The sequence below is a fragment of the Acinonyx jubatus genome, chromosome B1 (genome assembly GCF_027475565.1).
Source record: "Acinonyx jubatus isolate Ajub_Pintada_27869175 chromosome B1, VMU_Ajub_asm_v1.0, whole genome shotgun sequence".
NCBI lineage: Eukaryota > Metazoa > Chordata > Mammalia > Carnivora > Felidae > Acinonyx > Acinonyx jubatus.
This window is the reverse complement of record NC_069382.1, coordinates 40,279,278-40,286,918: the sequence shown is the minus strand read 5'-3', so window position 1 is coordinate 40,286,918 and position 7,641 is coordinate 40,279,278. Positions and strand designations below refer to the sequence as shown.

The 7,641-nt window shown below is 36.8% G+C and overlaps 1 pseudogene; it reads left to right on the top strand.

Moving 5' to 3' along the window:
• The first annotated feature begins 7,038 nt into the window (after window positions 1-7,038).
• Window positions 7,039-7,380, top strand: LOC106978414 (60S ribosomal protein L35a-like; annotated as a pseudogene).
• The last annotated feature ends 261 nt before the right edge of the window (window positions 7,381-7,641 follow it).

The window sequence follows — 7,641 nt, the reverse complement described above, 5'->3', positions numbered from 1 at the left end:
CACCATCAAGCAACCACGTTCACCCATATAGGAACAAAAGACACTGGTTGAGGGCAGCAAACCCTGGCACTGGCTGTGTGTTGTGATTTACCATAAACTCTGAGCTGTTGCCTCTGCATGGTTGCACAACCATTTCCTGGGACAAGCCAGCCCTGGTCACAGTGTGGCAAGACCCTCCCCCAGAAGATCACGGAGGGTCCAAACTGTGGGGGTCTCTGAACTGTGGAGTTTAGAAACACAGCCACATCTGAGATAAAACTCTGGAGAAAGGTGCCACCTAGTACGGAGACAGCTCAGACACAGACGTGGGAAAGGCAGAGAGCTGTTGGAAGCAGGGAACACAAGAGGGGTGACTGATTGCTCATTTGTGAGGGCACAAATTTCCCACTCTGGAGAGTAGTGAGTGGGGCGAAGTCATTTTCACCATTAGCCCACCAACACTGATGGACCCCAGTGAGCTATACAGTGCCACCAACTGGAGAATGAAGCTATTACACCAAGCCCTGCCCCACTGTGCCCTCCAGGCACATCTCCACTAGAGTAAGCCTGAGAATCAGAGCCGCAGGCTCCTCCCCCAGAAGACCAGAACAAATCCCTTCCATGAGCTTAGTGACTGCTACAAAGTTTCACTTCTAGGGAAAACTGGATCTAGCTTCATTTGGGTTTTTGTTTGCTTGTTCATTTGTTTTTATTTTTGTTGCTTCTACTTTTGTTTTTGTTGTTGTTGTTTTTCTTTTCTGTTGTTTCTTGATACAGAGGGAGCAATATTTCCCATTTTTAAATTTGTTTTTATTTTTTAATTTTTAATTTTTTTCTCTCTTCTTTTCTCTTTTCTCTTCTTTATATCTAGCTTCTCTTAACAAGAAGACTAAAACACACCTAGGATCTAGCTTCCTTTATTTGATTTTTTAAATTTTTTAAATTTTTATTTCATTCTATTATTCTTATTGTTTTTTTCTTCCTCCAAAATGACAAGGCAGAAGAATTCACCTCAAAAGAAAGAACAGGAAGAAATAATGGCCAGGGATTTAGTCAACACAGATATAAGATGTCTGAACTAGAACTTAAAGCAATGATTATAAGGTTACTGGCTGAGCTTGAAAAAAAAATGCATAGCTTGAAAAAAACACCACAGGATCCTTTTCTGCAGAGAGAAAAGAACCAAAAATCTAATCAGGTGAAAATTAAAAATGCTGTAGCCAAGATGCAAACTCAAATGGAGACCATAAAAATGAGGATGGACGAGGCAGAGGAATGAATTAGCAATACAGAAGATAAATTATGGAAAATAATAAAGCTGAAAAGAAGAGGGAAACAAAGGTCAGGTATCACAAAGGCAGATTTAAGGAACTCAGCAATTTATTAAAATATAATAACATTTGTATCATAGGAGTCTCATAAGATGAAGAGAGAGAAGAGGGGACAGAAGGCTTATGTGAGCAAATTGTAGCTGAAAATTTCCCTAATCTGGGTAAGGACACAGATATCAAAATCCAAGAAGCACAGAGAATATTGTGAAATTCAACAAAAGCCAGCCATCACGAAGACATATCATAGTCAAATTCACAAAATACACAGACAAGGAAAGAATTATGAAAGCAGCAGGGGGGTTGGGGGGAATGTCCTTAACCTACAAGGGAAGACAGATCAGGTTTGTAGCAGATCTGTCTGCAGAAACTTAGCAAGCTAGAAAGGAGTGGCAAGATATACTCAATGTGCTGAATGGAAAAAATATGCAGCCAAGAATACTCTATCTAGCAAGGCTGTCATTCAAAATAGAAACAGAGATGGTTTCCCAGACAAACAAAAATTAAAGGAGTTTGTGACCAATAAGCCAACCCTGCAAGAAGTTTTAAGGGGAATTCTCTGAGTGAAGGAAACAAAAAAAAAAAAAAGACCAAAAGCAACAAAGACTAGAAAGGACCAAGAGCATCAACAGAAACACCAACTCTACAGGCAAGACAATGGCACTAAATTCATATTTTTCAATAATCACTCTGAATGTAAATGGACTAAATGCTTCAATCAAAAGATAAAAAAAAAAAAGACCCATCTATATGCTGCCAACAAGAGACTCATTTTAGACCTAAATACACCTGCAGATTAAAGTGAGGGAATGGAGCAGGTGGCCAGTGAGCTCAGTTGGTTAGAGCATGGTGCTAATAAAGTGAGGGAATGGGAAACCATCTATCATGCTAATGGAGGTCAAAAGAAAGCAGAAGTAGCCATACTTATATCAGACAAACTAGATTTTAAAACACAGACTATAACAAGAGATGAAGAAGAGCATTATATCATTATAAGGGGTTTAGTTATCAAAAAGAGCTAACAATTGTAAATATTTATGCCCCCACCTTGAAAGAACTCAAATATATAAATCAATTAATCACAAACATAAAGAAACTCATTGATAATACAATAATAGTAGAAGACTTTAACACCCACTTACAGCAATGGACAGATCACCTAAACAGAATATCATCAAGGAAAAAATGGATTTGGATTGGATGACACAGTGGACCAGATGGACTTAACAGATATATTCAGAACATTTCATCTTAAAGCAGCAGAATACACATTCTTTTTTGAGTGCATATGAAACATTCTCCAGAATAGATCACAAAGTGGGTCACAAATCAACCCTACACAAGTATAAAAAGGTCAAGATTGTACCATGCATATTTTCAATTCACAACACTGAAACTTGAAGTCAACCACAAGAAAAAATTTAGAAAGACCTCAAATACATGGAAGTTAAAGAATATCCTAGTAAAGTATGAATGAGTTAACCAGAAATTAAAGAAGAAATAAAAAATACATGGAAGCAAATGAAAATAAAAACACAACAGTCCAAACCCTTTGGGATGCAGAAAAGGCAGTCCTAAGAGGAAAGTATATAGCAATTAAGGCCTATCTTAAGAAGCAAGAAAGGTCCCAAAGACACAACCTACCCTTACACCTAAAGTAGCTAGAAAATGAACAGCAAATAAAGCCCAGAGCCAGCAGAAGAAGGGAAATAATAAAGATTAGAGCAGAAATAAATGATATAGAAACAAACAAACAACAACAAAACAGTAAAACAGATCAATGAAACTAAGAGCTGATTCTTTGAAAGAATTAACAAAATTGATAAGCCCCTAGCCAGACTTATCAAAAATAAAAAAGAAAGGACCCAAATAGACAAAATCATGAATGAAAGAAGAGAGATCACAACCAACACCACCAAAATACAATTATAAGAGAATACTATGAAAAATTATATACCAACCAACAGGGAATCTGGAATAAATGGACAAATTCCTCACAAACTACCAAAATTGAAACAGGAAGAAATAGAAAATTTGAACAGGTCAAATCCAGCAAAGAAATTGAATCAGTAATCAAAAATCTCCCAACAAACAGGAGTCCTAGGCCAGATGGCTTCCCAGGGGACTTCTACCAGACATTTAAAGAAGAAGTAATACCTATTCTTCTCAAACTGTTCCAAAAAATAGAAATGGAAGGAAAACTTCCAAACTCATTCTACGAAGCCAGCATTACCTTGATTTCAAAACCAGACAAAGATCCCACTAAAAAGGAGAACTATAGATCAATTTTCCTGATGAATATGGAAGCGAAAATTTTCAACAAGATATTACCAAATCTAATTCAACAGTATATAAAAAGAATTATTCACCATGATCAAGTGGGATTTATTCCTGGGTTGCAAGGCTGGTTCAACATTCACAAATCAATCAATGTGATACACCGCATTAATAAAAAAAGAAAAGAAAAAAAAAAAAGGATGAGAACCATATGATCCTGTTAATAGATGCAGAAAAAGCATTTGACAGAATACAGCATCCAATCTTGATAAAAAACACTCAACAGAGTAAGTATAGATGAACCATACCTGAACATAATAAATACCATATGTGAAAGACCCACATCTAATATAATAATCCTCAATGAGGAAAAACTGAGAGCCTCTCTCCTACAGTCAGGAACAAGACAAGGATGTCCATTCTCACCATTACTATTTAACATAGTATTGGAAGTATTAGCCTCAGCAATCAGACAAAAAAAGGAAATAAAAAATATCCAAATCAGCAAGGAAGAAGTCAAACTTTCACAATATGCAGACAACATGACACTCTAGGGAGAAAACCTGAAAGACTCCACCAAAAAAATTGCTAGAACTAATACATGAATTCAGCAAAGTCACAGGATGTAAAACGAACATACATAAATCTGTTGCATTTTTATACACCAATAATGAAGCAGCAGAAAAAGAAATCAAGGAATCTATCCCATTTGCAATTGCACCAAAAACAGTAAGATACCTAGGGATAAACCTAACTAAAGAGGTAGGGGTGCCTGGGTGGCATAGTTGGTTAAGAGGCCGACTCTTGATCTCGGTTCAAGTCATGATCTCACAGTTTGTGAGTTTAAGCCTGTGTTGAGCTCTGCACTGACAGTGTAGAGCCTGTTTGGAATTCTCTCTCCCTGTCTTTCTGTCCCTACCCCACTCATGCTCTCTTTCTCTTTCTTTCAAAGTAAATAAATAAACTTTAAAAAAATTTTTTTAAGCTAAAGAGGTAAAAGGTCTATACTCTGAAAACTATAGAAGCTTATGAAAGAAATTGAAGAGGACACAAAGAAATGGAAAAGCATCCAATGCTGATTGATTTGAAGAACAAACATTGTTAAAATGTCCATACACCCAAAGCAGTCTATATATTTAATGCAATCCTTATGAAAATACGACCAGCATTTTTTGCAGAGCTAGAACAAATAATGCTAAGATTTGTATGGAACCACAAAAGACCCCAAATAGCCAAAGCAACCATGAAAAAGAAAAACAAATTAGAGGCATCACGATTCTGGATTCCAAGCTATATTACAAAGCTGTAGTCATCAAGACAGTATGGTACTGGCACAAAAACAGACACATAGATTAATGGAACAGAATAGAAAAGCCAGAAATGGACCCACAACTATATGGTCAACTCATCTTTGACAAAAGAATATCCCATGGAAAAAAGATGGTTTTTTCAACAAATGGTTTTGGGAAAACGGGATGGGGACACACAAAAGAATGAAACCGGACAACTTTCTTACACCATATACAAAAACACATTCAAAATGGATGAAAGACCTAAAATATGAGCCAGGAAACCATCAAAATCCTAAGGAGAACACAGGCATCAACCTCTTTGACCCTGGCTGGAGCAACTTCCTACTAGACACGTTGCTGAAGGCATGGAAAACAAAAGCAGTGATGAACGACTGGGATTTCATCAAGATAAAAAGCTGCTGCACAACAAAGGAAACAATCAACAAAACTAAAAGGCAGCCTACATAATGGGAAAAGATATTTGCCAATGACATATGAGATAAAGGGTTATTTTCCAAAATCTATAAAGAACTTATCAAACCCAACACTCAAAAAACAAATAACCCATGAAGACATGGGCAAAAGCCATGAATCAACACTTTTCCAAAGAAGACATCCAGATGGCTAACAGACACATTTTCATTCATCATCAGGGAAATACAAGTCAAAACCACAATGAGATACCACCTCACACCTGTCAGGATGGCTAAGATTAACAACAGGTTTTGACAAGGATGCAGAGAAAGGGAATCCTCTTGCAGTGTCAGTGGGAATGCAAACTGGTGCAGCCACTCTGGAGAACAGTATGGAAGTTCCTCAAGAAACTAAAAATAGAACTACCCTGTGATCCAGCAATTGCACTATTAGGTATTATCAACAATAGCCAAACTATGGAGAGAGCCCAAATGTTCACTGACTGATGAATGGATAAAGAAGATGTGGTATATGTATATTTAATGGAATATTACCCAGTCATCAAAAAGAACAAAATCTTGCCATTTGCAATAATGTGGATGGAGCTAGAATGTATTATGCTAAGCAAAATAAGTAGTCAGAGAAAGACAAATACCATGATTTCACTAGTATGTGTAATTTAAGAAACAGATGAACATGTGGGGAGGGTGAGAGGGAGAGAAGAGAGGGAAACAAACCATAAGAGACTCTTAATGATAGAGAACAAACTATGGGTTGAGGGAGGGAGGGGGGGATGGTCTAGATGGGTGATGGGTACTAAGGAGTGTCCTTGTAATGAGCACTGGGTGTTGAATGTAAGTAATGAATCACTGAATTCTACTCCTGAAACCAATATTGCACTGTATGTTAACTAACTAAAATTTAAATTAAAAACTCAGTGTGATACATCACATTAATGTGAATGAAGGAAAAAGTTTTCACCTCAATAGATGTTGAAAAAGTATTTGACAACACCTATTCATGAAAAAACTCTCAACTAGGTATGGAAGGAATGTATCTCAATATAATAAAGGCCATATATAAAAATCCCACAGCTTACATCATACTCAAAGGTGAAAAACTGAAAGATTTTCCTTTAAAGACCAAGAACAAAGGGTGCCTGGGTGGCTCAGTCAGTTAAGCATCTGACTTTGGCTTAGGTCATGATCTTGCAGTCTCTGAGTTTGAGCACCATGTCAGGCTTTATGCTGACAGCTCAGAGCCCGGAGCCTGCTTCAGATTCTGTGTTTGCTTCTCTCTCTGCCCCTCCCCTGCTCATTCCCTCTCTCTGTCTCTCTCTCTCCCTTCTCAAAACATAAATAAACATTAAAAAGAACTTTTTTAATAAAAACAAAGACCAAAAACGAGATAAGAATGCCCACTCCTGACTCTTGCCACTTCTATTCAATTTAATACTGGAAGTCCTAGCTACAGCAATTAGGCAAGAAAAAGAAATAAAAGGCATCTAAATTGAAAAGGAAGTAACAAAATTATATTTCCAGATGACATGATCTCACATGTAAAAAATCCTAAAGACTTCACACACACACACACACACACACACACACACACACACACACACATATTAGAAGTTATTAACAAATTCAGTACAGTTGTGGAATACAAAATCAACATTCAAAAATCAGTTTCTATCACTCTTTCCACCATCTTGGAACCTGTGGAAGCCTGCTGGGAACAGGACTCCTATGATGACAAATATGTCTAGAAGGGTGTGGTCCAAAGCCATTTTTGCTGGCTATATGCAGTGTCTGTGGAACCAGAGGGAGCACACAGCTCTTCTTAAAGTTGACAGTGTTTATGCTTGAGATGAAACTGAATTCTATCTAGGCAAGAGATATGCTTATGTGTACAAAGCAAAGAAAAACATGGTGACTCCTGGTGGCAAACTGAACAAAACCAGAGTCATCTGGGGAAAATTAACTCATGCTCATGGAAACAGTGGCATAGTTTGTGCCAAATTACAAATAAACCTTCCTACTAAAGCCATTGGCCACAGAACCTGTGTGATGCTGTACCCCTCAAGGATTTAAATTAGCTGAAAAGGAAATAAACAAACAAACAAATAAATAAATAAATAAATAAATAAAGGTGTAGATTTATTTTCTTGTATTTTTGTTTAAAAAAATCCATTTCTATTACTTTTTTTCAGTATAGAAAAATCATTTCTATACACTAATGTGAACCATCCGAAAGGGAAATCAAAGAAATAATCCCTCCACTGTAGCATTAAAAAATATTTAGGAATAAATTTAACCAAGTAAGTGAAAGATGTGTACACTGAAAACTATATC